This window comes from Podarcis bocagei (assembly GCF_964188305.1).
Source record: "Podarcis bocagei genome assembly, chromosome: 8".
NCBI classification, from domain to species: domain Eukaryota; kingdom Metazoa; phylum Chordata; class Lepidosauria; order Squamata; family Lacertidae; genus Podarcis; species Podarcis bocagei.
This window is the reverse complement of record NC_138133.1, coordinates 3,490,025-3,503,999: the sequence shown is the minus strand read 5'-3', so window position 1 is coordinate 3,503,999 and position 13,975 is coordinate 3,490,025.

The following is a 13,975-nucleotide window of genomic DNA, read 5'->3' as shown; positions in this document are numbered from 1 at the left end:
GTCCAATGTGAAGCATTACTGGCAGGTGTCAGCTGCATGTGGGGGAAGAGTCAATCAAGCATGCAGCAGGCGTCAGTCCTCCAAGCACCTTGTCCACTTCCTCATATTGCAATAACTGAAATCCATTCAATAAAATACCGTACTGCAATCACTCCTACAGAGGAGGCTGCATAATGAGCTTTTATCCATTATCTCCCACTTGCATTCTATCCATTTTCCTGTCTATCGCGTTTTTCTCAGTTCTCTCTGGTAAAGCAAAGTTTTAGTTAAGTAAGACCATCTGAACTTGTCTTTTTTGCACTGACTAGTAATAGGTATATACCTCACATCAAACTCAGTTTGACAGCTGATGTCATGTGATGTCATAGGAAGTCCCTACTCACTGGACATTTTTGACTCTACAATGCTCATTCAGAATCGCTTCCATGACTTTACCCCCATCCCAGTTATGTTTATACTTTATAGCTGTTATGTATCCAGCATCTGACTCCCTCAGCCAGTCTATGATATACTTGGGGCACTTGCCACAAATTCTGCCTTAGAGCCTTGGCTATGAGGAAGAACCAGATTACTGATGGTGCTGTTGCCATGGTTTCCATGAAAGCAACACATGACCCAAATGTTTTGATCAAAGGATCCTGTGGAAAGCAGGATCTGATACACTGGCAGCTTTAGAAAATTGTTCAGCTGAATTCATTTTCAAAAGGGTTTAAAAACAAAACAAAAAACCCCATATTTATTGTTCTGTGATTATAGGACTCACACTTCATTTTGCTGACAAAGGTAAAGGTAAAGGACTCCTAGATGGTTAAGTCCAGCCAAACTTGACTATGGGGTGTGGTGCTCATCTTGCTTCAGGCTGAGGGAGCCGGCGTTTGTTCACAGACAACTTTCCGGGTCATGTGCCCAGCAGGACTAAACCGCTTTTGGCACAACAGGACACTGTGGTGGAAACTAGAGCACATGGAAACGCTGTTTACCTTCCTGCCGCAGTGGTACCTATTTATCTACTTGTACTGGTGGGCTTTCAAACTGCTAGGTTGGCAGGAGCTGGGAGCGAGCAATGGGAGCTCAGCCCATTGTGGGAATTCAAATCACCAGCCTTCCAATTGGCAAGCCCAAGAGGCTCAGTGGTTTAGACCACAGCACCACCTACTCCCTCTATGACAGACTAATGCAAATTGAGGAGAAAAGCTTTTAAATAAGACAATATTCACCTATTTCCTTTTACTGCAATCTACTGCATGCCTTCTTGAGTCAGTGAAACAGTGGGATACATAACATTTCAACATGAATTAATTAAAATATTACTATAATTGTTACTATTCATGTGCTTAAAAAGAAGGGATTATTTTCTTTTTTAAAATTGTTTTTACTGAAATATTTTCAATACATATAGAGTACATATAGAGTCTCTCTTTTCAGTTCATAGAGTCCTGTCTACAGGTCTCTTAAATTTGGTGTGAGACACTGTTATCATGGGCACTGTGAAAGGAGAAGGATGTGGTGAGAGAGAGGGGGGAGAAAGAAGGGGGGTAGAAGATGACCGTATTTTCAACCCATAAAAGGAAAAGTTCTGCACAATCTAATTGAGATAGAATTGTAAAGAAATAATAAATATATAATACTAATATATATAAATATAAAAATAAATAAATAAATTAGACTAAAAACTGGAAAAGACCAAGAACAATATGTTTTATGATGCAATTGTATGCACCTCAACTCAGAAATATAAATGAATCATGGTTGTTTTAAATTGACAGGTTATTGTACTGTGCTCCGCCCTTAGATTTGCTTGTTTCATGACATTGTCAAGGTACAAAGAGCCTGAAATACACAGAAACCAAGGAGGAGAAATGTAGAGAGGTCAGAGCTCTAGTAAAAGCTAAAGAGAATGAGTACATTTGAAGGTAAGTCACTGATTCTTACATAGGAAAAGTAACCAGTGGAGTGAATTTGTTTTGAAACATGCAGAAACATCGCCACATCTGCATGCAGAAGACAAGCAGGTGAGTGGTACAATTCAAAGCAAAACCAAGAAACTTAAGCTGGAAATAGGGGAGACTGACTAAGACGGTAATCCAATGCACATTTACCTGGGAGCAAGTCCCACTGAATTTACGTCTATGTTAACATGTATAGGATTATACTGTACAGAGATTACAGTAATCCTTTCAGGACAAAATTAGGGAGGAACTAAAATATAAGCAGAATCAACAGCAAGCAGATTTTTTATTTTTTAGCAAAAGATAAGTAAGTAAAGGTGAAATCTGATATGATCAAAAATAATACCAAGCTCTCTAGCCCCAAGAAAAATAAACAAAAGGAAAAGGAAAGGAAGAGTCTGAATGATAAAAGAATGAAATCCTCTCTTTGAAAGAAGTGCAGAGCAATTATTCATAAGTTTTAACTAGAAGTGGAAGTCCTGGAGCAGCTCCAGACTGTCACTATTTTTCATAGAATCAAAGAATTGCAGAGTTGGAAGGAACCCCTAGGGTCATCTAGTCCAACCCCCTGCAATGCAGGAATCTCAACTAGTCCATACATAACAGATGGCCATCCAACCTCTTCTTAAAAACCTCCAAGGAAGGAGAGTCCATTCCACTGTTGAACAGCTCTTACTGCCAGAAAGTTCTTCCTGTTGTTTAGTTGGAATCTCCTTTCTTTTAACTTGAAGCCACTGATTTGGGTCATGCCCTCTGAAGCAGGAGAAAGCAAGCTTGCTCCATCCTCCATGGGACAGTCTTTTGGATATTTGAAGGTGGCCATATATCTCCTCTCAGTCTCCTCTTTCCCAGACTAAACATACCCAGCTCTTTCAGCTGTTCCTTGCAAGGCTTGGTTTCCAGGGCCTTGACCATCTTGGTTGCCCTCCTCTATACAAGTTCCAGGTTGTCAATATCGTTCTTAAATGGTGACACCCAGAATTGGACACTGCACTCCAGGTGTGGTCTGAACAAAGGGGCTATGACTCTCTCTTTTTTTCAGTTACATTTTCCATAGCTCAGTTTCATTTGCTGAGACATTAGGGTTACATTAGGAAGAAAAGGGGAGAAGAGGGGGCCATGGTGGGTGGGGGTGGGGTCAGGAGGCGATGTTTCTATTTTGCTTAATGTATGTGTGGGGTTTTGTGTCAGCATCATTTGTGCAGGTTCTCTTTGCTATTCACTTGTGTTCCTTTGGTGGTGAGAGAAATTGGGTTTGGCCTAGGGTGCGGTTGCTTGTTTGTGGTTGGCTGTGGTGAACTTTGTTTTTGTGTGTGAGTGGGGTGTGTGTGTGTTTGAATCAGGTTAGCCATATTGATTTGTATGCTGTTGGTGGATTCTTGTCGTTGTCTTGTTGGGCTGTGTATGGTTGCTGCAGCCTTGAATAGCACTAGGGCAGGTTGCACCCCTCAACCTGTACCCCTCAATCCCTTTTGCAGGCGGTTGACAAGTTAAAGTGTATTCAAGGGCCCTGATGCTCTATCACAATAAATGCAACTTAAAAAACAACCAGACTTTTTGCAGTTTAGAAAGTGATGGAGACACGCACTGAAAAGTGTGGGAAGAATAAATGATTAATGGGAAAGACATGGGGACAATAAAAAGGAATGAATGCAGGATGAATGCTCATTGTCATATATTGGGGAAAAAAATTGGGATGAATGAATGCTCAATAAATACTTTGAGAAAGCAAATCAGGTGAATGCTTTATAAACAGGTTGTCTGGAGGGAGCTGTACTGTGTGCAATGAGGTTTACTCCCAGGTGGTTAGTATAGGATTGCAGCCTGCTCAAAAAAGTAGAGAGAAGATAATTAATGCCAAAAAATGTACAAGAGGTTTGAAAGGACAAAAATAAAGGATAAAAAGCACAAAATATGAAACTGAGCCTTGTGGAACCCTGACAAACTGATTAAAGAACTATTAACAGAAACATGATGTATACTTAGAAAGATAAAAGGGAAAAGCCAAGACAGAACCGAACTGTGAAAACCAAGTTCATACTATGAAAATGATCAGAAACAATGAAAGTGAGGATATATCAAGAAGATTAGTTAATGAAACAAACAGCAATATCCTATACTCAGGATCTGCCAGGTGAAGGGTTTGGCAGGATCTGCCAGGTGAAGGGTTTGGCAGTGGCAAGCTGCCACTGTGGCAGCTATGCTGGAAGAGCACTCCAGCAGGGCTGTTCTGCCCGCAAAGATATACCAGCACAATGGCTAAAAGCAGGCAGGGTCAAGGGCAGGATGGGGTTGGAACAAAGCAGGAGCACACTTATGCCCTAACCTACATTCCTCCAAATTGCAGACATGACTCCATCAGTGGTGCAACTTTACATCAGCCCTAGATCTGGTGCAAGAAAATCCCCACCTGTAGATTTAAGTGGGAGGGGGAAATGTAAATGGCCAGCCCTGCAATGATAGCTGCCCTGCCCACACCACCACAACAGAATGTAAAATATGGTGTAACTCAGCGCCCAGTGCCCTCCCACACCCTCCACACCACAGAGGATTTATACTGGACCACACACAATTACACTTCTTAATGGTTGCATTTTTGCCACATTACTGCCATCTGGAGCTGCACAGTTGCTGTTTCACACAACAAAAGTGGCGCCCTCACCCCAAAGAACACTTGCAGAATGAAAAGCTGCAGGATTTCAGCAGGAAGCTATAGGACACACTGGCGCTTGGGACGACGCAAGTGTTGCACCCTCCTGATGGACTGGGCAGCGGTCAGTCCCTTCGCTGGCCAGCATCTATTCAAGGGAGTCTCTTTTCAAACTAGCCGCAACTTGGGATCAGAGATAAGACAGAGGAACGTGAAGCAGGAGCACCACTGTGTCCCTTCACCCTCCTTGCAGCGAGACCGGCTGGCCAACCCGTGTGGCTCCAGCAGTGCTTTCCCACCTCCCTCGTCCCCCCTCCCTCCCTCCCTCCTTGGTGGGTGGCGGCGGCAGCACCCTCCCCCTCTCGGCCTGCCTCCCTTCACTGGCCATGAGAAGAAGGCACCACCACCTCAGCCCCAAAGGCCCAGGCTGGGCAAGTCTTGCCTCCCTGTGGCTCTGGCCTTGATGTGGGAGCCTGTCATGAAGGTGCCTGGCTGCGCCCCCTCATAAATTTGTATCCAGGGCCATGGCCCCCCACGCTACACTACTTCTAAGGGCCCAGATCCTTGAGGGATTGCTGGCTCCCTAGAATGCCTGCCCAAATATTAAGGTCCAGTAGGGACACCCTCTTAATGGAGGGTTTGATATGGGAAATATGACATTCTCAGAAGATTCAACCGGCACAAACCCTGATAGGTTTCAAACATCAGTTAAAAACGTTTGTCCAAGCTTTTGATTAAGGTGGCTGTGGAGGTGGGTAGCTGCTCTCACAGAATCTGTTGATTTAAACTGCTTCTTTTATGTGACTGATAAATGTATTATGCATTATTTTTGCATATTGCACCCCTCTCTGGGGTAGTTTCAATAGTGGAATAGTGGAATAGAGGGGAAAATAGTGGAAGTGAACAGCTGGCTTCGCAGATGGTGTAAACAGGAACGGTTTGGATTCTTAGATCACGGACTGCAGTTTCTTGAAGATGGACTTCTGGCAAGCGATGGGCTGCACCTCACAACAGTTGGGAGAAATGTTTTTGCCAAAAATCTCAGAAACCTCATTAGGAGGGCTTTAAACTGACTAATGTGGGGGAGGGAGACAGTGCTCCTGAAGGTAGGAGCCTATCAATTGATGAAGATGATCATCCAAATGTCATAGACCAAATGGAGCAAACAGCACGCAGACCTAGTGGTGGGAGGAAAAAATCCTTAAATAAGAGACACGGGGGAATGATTAATGGACTTCAATGTCTGTACACTAATGCGCAAAGCATGGGAAATAAACAAGATGAGCTTGAGCTCTTGGTACAGCAAACTAAATATGACATAATAGGCATCACTGAAACCTGGTGGGATAAGTCCCACGATTGGAATGTAATAATGGGGGGATACAATCTATTTCAGAGAAACAGACCAGACAAGAAAGGAGGAGGAGTGGCGTTATATGTCAGGGATGTGTATACCTGTGAAGAGATCCAAGATTTAGAACATCAAAGCCAAAGTGAGAGCATTTGGGTCAAAATTAAGGGAGAGAAGAATAACAGTGACCTCATTGTGGGAGTTTACTATAGATCCCCAAGCCAAACGGAGGACATAGATGATGCCTTCCTGGAACAGATGGCCAAGCATGCAAAAGGAAGGGAGATAGTAGTAATGGGGGACTTCAATTACCCGGATATTTGTTGGATGTCAAACTCAGCCAAGAGCATAAGGTCAAACAGATTCCTCACTGGCCTTGCAGACAACTTCATTGTCCAGAAAGTGGGAGAAGCAACAAGAGGAACAGCCATTTTAGATCTGGTCCTAACCAATGTTGATGACCTGGTTAGTGGGGTAGAAGTGGAAGGATCATTAGGCGCGAGTGATCATGCTCTTCTGAAGTTTACAATACAGCGGAAGGGAGCAGCCAAGCATACTAGGACTCAATTTCTTGACTTTAAGAAAGCCGACTTCATAAAACTTAGGGAAGTGCTGGGTGAGATCCCATGGACAGTAATACTAAAAGGAAAGGGAGTTCATGATGGCTGGGAGTTTGTTAAGAGGGAGATACTAAAAGCACAACGTCAGGCAATACCAATGAGAGGGAAACATGGAAGGTGCCTAAAGAAGCCAGGGTGGCTATCTAAAGAACTTTTAACTGAGTTAAGATTAAAAAAGGATGTGTACAAAAAATGGAAAAGGGGGGAAACCACCAAAGAGGAATTCAAACAAATAGCCAGCACGTGTAGACACAAAGTCAGAAAAGCTAGAGCACAGAATGAACTCAGGCTTGCTAGAGAGGTTAAAAGCAACAAAAAAGGCTTCTATGGGTATGTTCGTAGCAAAAGGAAGAGCAAAGAAACAGTGGGGTCACTCAGAGGAGAAGATGGTGAAATGCAAACAGGGGACACAGAAAGGGCTGAACTCCTCAATGCCTTCTTTGCCTCAGTCTTCTCCGATAAGGAAAACAATGCCCGACCTGAAGAATTTGGAGCAAATGATTCAGCAAAGGAAACACAGCCCAGAATAACTAAGGAAATAGTACAAGAAACTTGGCCAGTTTAGATGTATTCAAGTCTCCAGGGCCAGATGAACTGCATCCAAGAGTATTAAAAGAACTGGCAGATGTGATCTCAGAACCACTGGCAGTCATCTTTGAGAATTCCTGGAGAACAGGCGAAGTCCCGGCAGACTGGAGGAGGGCAAATGTTGTCCCTATTTTCAAAAAGGGGAAAAGAGAGGACCCAAATAATTACCGCCCAGTCAGTCTGACATCAATACCAGGGAAGATTCTGGAGCAGATCATTAAGCAAACAGTCTGTGAGCACCTAGAAAGGAATGCTGTGATCACCAATAGTCAGCATGGATTTCTGAAAAATAAGTCATGTCAGACTAACCTGATCTCGTTTTTTGACAGAATTACAAGCCTGGTAGATGAAGGGAACGCAGTGGATGTAGCCTACCTTGATTTCAGCAAGGCATTTGACAAGGTGCCCCATGATATTCTTGTAAAGAAACTGGTAAAATGTGGTCTTGACTATGCTACCACTCAGTGGATTTGTAACTGGATGACTGACCGAACCCAAAGAGTGCTCATCAATGGTTCCTCTTCATCCTGGAGAAGAGTGACTAGTGGGGTGCCACAGGGTTCTGTCTTGGGCCCGGTCTTATTCAACATCTTTATCAACGACTTGGATGATGGACTCAAGGGCATCCTGATCAAATTTGCAGATGACACCAAACTGGGAGGGGTGGCTAACACCCCAGAGGACAGGATCACACTTCAAAACGACCTTGACAGATTAGAGAACTGGGCAAAAACAAACAAGATGAATTTTAACAGGGAGAAATGTAAAGTATTGCACTTGGGCAAAAAAAATGAGAGGCACAAATACAAGATGGGTGACACCTGGCTTGAGAGCAGTACATGTGAAAAGGATCTAGGAGTCTTGGTTGACCACAAACTTGACATGAGCCAACAGTGTGACGCAGCAGCTAAAAAAGCCAATGCAATTCTGGGCTGCATCAATAGGAGTATAGCATCTAGATCAAGGGAAGTAATAGTGCCACTGTATTCTGCTCTGGTCAGACCTCACCTGGAGTACTGTGTCCAGTTCTGGGCACCACAGTTCAAGAAGGACACTGACAAACTGGAACGTGTCCAGAGGAGGGCAACCAAAATGGTCAAAGGCCTGGAAACGATGCCTTATGAGGAACGGCTAAGGGAGCTGGGCATGTTTAGCCTGGAGAAGAGGAGGTTAAGGGGTGATATGATAGCCATGTTCAAATATATAAAAGGATGTCACATAGAGGAGGGAGAAAGGTTGTTTTCTGCTGCTCCAGAGAAGCGGACACGGAGCAATGGATCCAAACTACAAGAAAGAAGATTCCACCTAAACATGAGGAAGAACTTCCTGACAGTAAGAGCTGTTCGACAGTGGAATTTGCTGCCAAGGAGTGTGGTGGAGTCTCCTACTTTGGAGGTCTTTAAGCAGAGGCTTGACAACCATATGTCAGGAGTGCTCTGATGGTGTTTCCTGCTTGGCAGGGGGTTGGACTCGATGGCCCTTGTGGTCTCTTCCAACTCTAGGATTCTATGATTCTATGATTCTATGATTCAATGAAGAGCAGACCATATATTGCCTAGATAAGGAACAATAAAACAAATAACTGCCTTCCCTACACAGGTTTCTGCACACTTGCATGCTCCATGGAAGACGATTATTGGGTAGATGAGACACCTGGGATGCTGCTGTCAAGCAACTCCACACAAAGGTGCAGAAGCCCTGCTGGCACCCCCACATATGTTTCAGAATCTCCTCCATCCTGGAGGCTACCATTGCCTCGAGTTGTTCCTTTGTTGCTGGAGGTTGGGAGATGCAGTGGCGTAGCGTGGGTTGTCACCACCCGGGGCAAGGCAAGTAATTTGCGCCCCCTAACCCGTGGATTTGCGCCCCCTAACCCTAACCCCCAGATGTTGTGCCCGGTGCGGCCAGCCCCCCCTGCACCCCCCACACTACGCCACTGAGGAGACGGGATCCTTTGCCCCCATCATAACACAGTCTGGCTTCAGTAGGCTTCATGATGTAATGCTGCATGGGACTGGACTGAGGAGGAATGATAGAGACTGTTTTATCATTCAGACTCTTCCTTTCCTTTTCCTTTTGTTTATTTTTCTTGGGGCTAGAGAGCTTGGTATTATTTTTGATCATATCAGATTTCACCTTTACTTACCTATCTTTTTCAGTGATCAACTATTGCTAAAAAATAAAAAAACCTTGCTGTTGATTCTGCTTATATTTTAGTTCCTCCCTAATTTTGTCCTGAAAGGATTACTGTAATCTCTGTACAGTATAATCCTATACATGTTAACATAGACGTAAATTCAGTGGGACTTGCTCCCAGGTAAATGTGCATTGGATTACCGTCTTAGTCAGTCTCCCCTATTTCCAGCTTAAGTTTCTTGGTTTTGCTTTGAATTGTACCACTCACCTGCTTGTCTTCTGCATGCAGATGTGGCGATGTTTCTGCATGTTTCAAAACAAATTCACTCCACTGGTTACTTTTCCTATGTAAGAATCAGTGACTTACCTTCAAATGTACTCATTCTCTTTAGCTTTTACTAGAGCTCTGACCTCTCTACATTTCTCCTCCTTGGTTTCTGTGTATTTCAGGCTCTTTGTACCTTGACAATGTCATGAAACAAGCAAATCTAAGGGCGGAGCACAGTACAATAACCTGTCAATTTAAAACAACCATGATTCATTTATATTTCTGAGTTGAGGTGCATACAATTGCATCATAAAACATATTGTTCTTGGTCTTTTCCAGTTTTTAGTCTAATTTATTTATTTATTTTTATATTTATATATATTAGTATTATATATTTATTATTTCTTTACAATTCTATCTCAATTAGATTGTGCAGAACTTTTCCTTTTATGGGTTGAAAATACGGTCATCTTCTACCCCCCTTCTTTCTCCCCCCTCTCTCTCACCACATCCTTCTCCTTTCACAGTGCCCATGATAACAGTGTCTCACACCAAATTTAAGAGACCTGTAGACAGGACTCTATGAACTGAAAAGAGAGACTCTATATGTACTCTATATGTATTGAAAATATTTCAGTAAAAACAATTTTAAAAAAGAAAATAATCCCTTCTTTTTAAGCACATGAATAGTAACAATTATAGTAATATTTTAATTAATTCATGTTGAAATGTTATGTATCCCACTGTTTCACTGACTCAAGAAGGCATGCAGTAGATTGCAGTAAAAGGAAATAGGTGAATATTGTCTTATTTAAAAGCTTTTCTCCTCAATTTGCATTAGTCTGTCATAGAGGGAGTAGGTGGTGCTGTGGTCTAAACCACTGAGCCTCTTGGGCTTGCCAATTGGAAGGCTGGTGATTTGAATTCCCACAATGGGCTGAGCTCCCATTGCTCGCTCCCAGCTCCTGCCAACCTAGCAGTTTGAAAGCCCACCAGTACAAGTAGATAAATAGGTACCACTGCGGCAGGAAGGTAAACAGCGTTTCCATGTGCTCTAGTTTCCACCACAGTGTCCTGTTGTGCCAAAAGCGGTTTAGTCCTGCTGGGCACATGACCCGGAAAGTTGTCTGTGAACAAACGCCGGCTCCCTCAGCCTGAAGCAAGATGAGCACCACACCCCATAGTCAAGTTTGGCTGGACTTAACCATCTAGGAGTCCTTTACCTTTACCTTTGTCAGCAAAATGAAGTGTGAGTCCTATAATCACAGAACAATAAATATGGGGTTTTTTGTTTTGTTTTTAAACCCTTTTGAAAATGAATTCAGCTGAACAATTTTCTAAAGCTGCCAGTGTATCAGATCCTGCTTTCCACAGGATCTTTTGATCAAAACATTTGGGTCATGTGTTGCTTTCATGGGAACCATGGCAACAGCACCATCAGTAATCTGGTTCTTCCTCATAGCCAAGGCTCTAAGGCAGAATTTGTGGCAAGTGCCCCAAGTATATCATAGACTGGCTGAGGGAGTTAGATGCTGGATACATAACAGCTATAAAGTATAAACATAACTGGGATGGGGGTAAAGTCATGGAAGCGATTCTGAATGACCATTGTAGAGTCAAAAATGTCCATAGAATCATAGAATAGAATCATAGAATCATAGAGTTGGAAGAGACCACAAGGGCCATCGAGTCCAACCCCCTGCCAAGCAGGAAACACCATCAGAGCACTCCTGACATATGGTTGTCAAGCCTCTGCTTAAAGACCTCCAAAGTAGGAGACTCCACCACACTCCTTGGCAGCAAATTCCACTGTCAAACAGCTCTTACTGTCAGGACGTTCTTCCTAATGTTTAGGTGAAATCTTCTTTCTTGTAGTTTGGATCCATTGCTCCGTGTCCGCTTCTCTGGAGCAGCAGAAAACAACCTTTCTCCCTCCTCTATGTGACATCCTTTTATATATTTGAACATGGCTATCATATCACCCCTTAACCTCCTCTTCTCCAGGCTAAACATGCCCAGCTCCCTTAGCCGTTCCTCCTAAGGCATCGTTTCCAGGCCTTTGACCATTTTGGTTGCCCTCCTCTGGACACGTTCCAGTTTGTCAGTGTCCTTCTTGAACTGTGGTGCCCAGAACTGGACACAGTACTCCAGGTGAGGTCTGACCAGAGCAGAATACAGTGGCACTATTACTTCCCTTGATCTAGATGCTATACTCCTATTGATGCAGCCCAGAATTGCATTGGCTTTTTTAGCTGCCGCGTCACACTGTTGGCTCATGTCAAGTTTGTGGTCAACCAAGACTCCTAGATCCTTTTCACGTGTACTGCTCTCAAGCCAGGTGTCACCCATCTTGTATTTGTGCCTCTCATTTTTTTTGCCCAAGTGCAATACTTTACATTTCTCCCTGTTAAAATTCATCTTGTTTGTTTTTGCCCAGTTCTCTAATCTGTCAAGGTCGTTTTGAAGTGTGATCCTGTCCTCTGGGGTGTTAGCCACCCCTCCCAGTTTGGTGTCATCTGCAAATTTGATCAGGATGCCCTTGAGTCCATCATCCAAGTCGCTGATAAAGATGTTGAATAAGACCGGGCCCAAGACAGAACCCTGTGGCACCCCACTAGTCACTCTTCTCCAGGATGAAGAGGAACCATTGATGAGCACCCTTTGGGTTCGGTCAGTCAGCCAGTTACAAATCCACTGAGTGGTAGTATAGTCAAGACCGCATTTTACCAGCTTCTTTACAAGAATATCATGGGGCACCTTGTCAAATGCCTTGCTGAAATCAAGGTAGGCTACATCCACTGCTTTCCCTTCATCTACCAGGCTTGTAATTCTGTCAAAAAACAAGATCAGGTTAGTCTGACATGACTTATTTTTCAGAAATCCATGCTGACTATTGGTGATCACAGCATTCCTTTCTAGGTGCTCACAGACTGTTTGCTTAATGATCTGCTCCAGAATCTTCCCTGGTATTGATGTCAGACTGACTGGGCGGTAATTATTTGGGTCCTCTCTTTCCCCCTTTTTGAAAATAGGGACAACATTTGCCCTCCCCCAGTCTGCCGGGACTTCGCCTGTTCTCCAGGAATTCTCAAAGATGACTGCCAGTGGTTCTGAGATCACATCTGCCAGTTCTTTTAATACTCTTGGATGCAGTTCATCTGGCCCTGGAGACTTGAATACATCTAGACTAGCCAAGTATTCTTGTACTATCTCCTTAGTTATTCTGGGCTGTGTTTCCTCTGCTGAATCATTTGCTCCAAATTCTTCAGGTCGGGCATTGTTTTCTTTATCGGAGAAGACTGAGGCAAAGAAGGCATTGAGGAGTTCAGTCCTTTCTGTGTCCCCTGTTTGCATTTCACCATCTTCTCCTCTGAGTGACCCCACTGTTTCTTTGTTCTTCCTTTTGCTACGGACATACCCATAGAAGCCTTTTTTGTTGCTTTTAACCTCTCTAGCAAGCCTGAGTTCATTCTGTGCTTTAGCTTTTCTGACTTTGTGTCTACATGTGCTGGCTATTTGTTTGAATTCCTCTTTGGTGGTTTCCGCCCTTTTCCATTTTTTGTACACATCCTTGTTTAATCTTAACTCAGTTAAAAGTTCTTTAGATAGCCACCCTGGCTTCTTTAGGCACCTTCCATATTTCCGTCTCATTGGTATTGCCTGAAGTTGTGCTTTTAGTATCTCCCTCTTAACAAACTCCCAGCCATCATGAACTCCCTTTCCTTTTAGTATTGCTGTCCATGGGATCTCACCCAGCACTTCCCTAAGTTTTATGAAGTCGGCTTTCTTAAAGTCAAGAAATTGAGTCCTAGTATGCTTGGCTGCTCCTTTCCGCTGTATAGTAAACTTCAGAAGAGCATGATCACTCGCGCCTAATGATCCTTCCACTTCTACCCCACTAACCAGGTCATCAACATTGGTTAGGACCAGATCAAAAATGGCTGTTCCTCTTGTTGCTTCTCCCACTTTCTGGACAATGAAGTTGTCTGCAAGGCCAGTGAGGAATCTGTTTGACCTTATGCTCTTGGCTGAGTTTGACATCCAACAAATATCCGGGTAATTGAAGTCCCCCATTACTACTATCTCCCTTCCTTTTGCATGCTTGGCCATCTGTTCCAGGAAGGCATCATCTATGTCCTCCGTTTGACTTGGGGATCTATAGTAAACTCCAACAATGAGGTCACTGTTATTCTTCTCTCCCTTAATTTTGACCCAAATGCTCTCACTTTGGCTTTGAGGTTCTAAATCTTGGATCTCTTCACAGCTATACACATCCCTGACATATAACGCCACTCCTCCTCCTTTCTTGTCTGGTCTGTTTCTCTGAAATAGATTGTATCCCCCCATTATTACATTCCAATCGTGGGACTTATCCCACCAGATTTCAGTGATGCCTATTATGTCATATTTAGT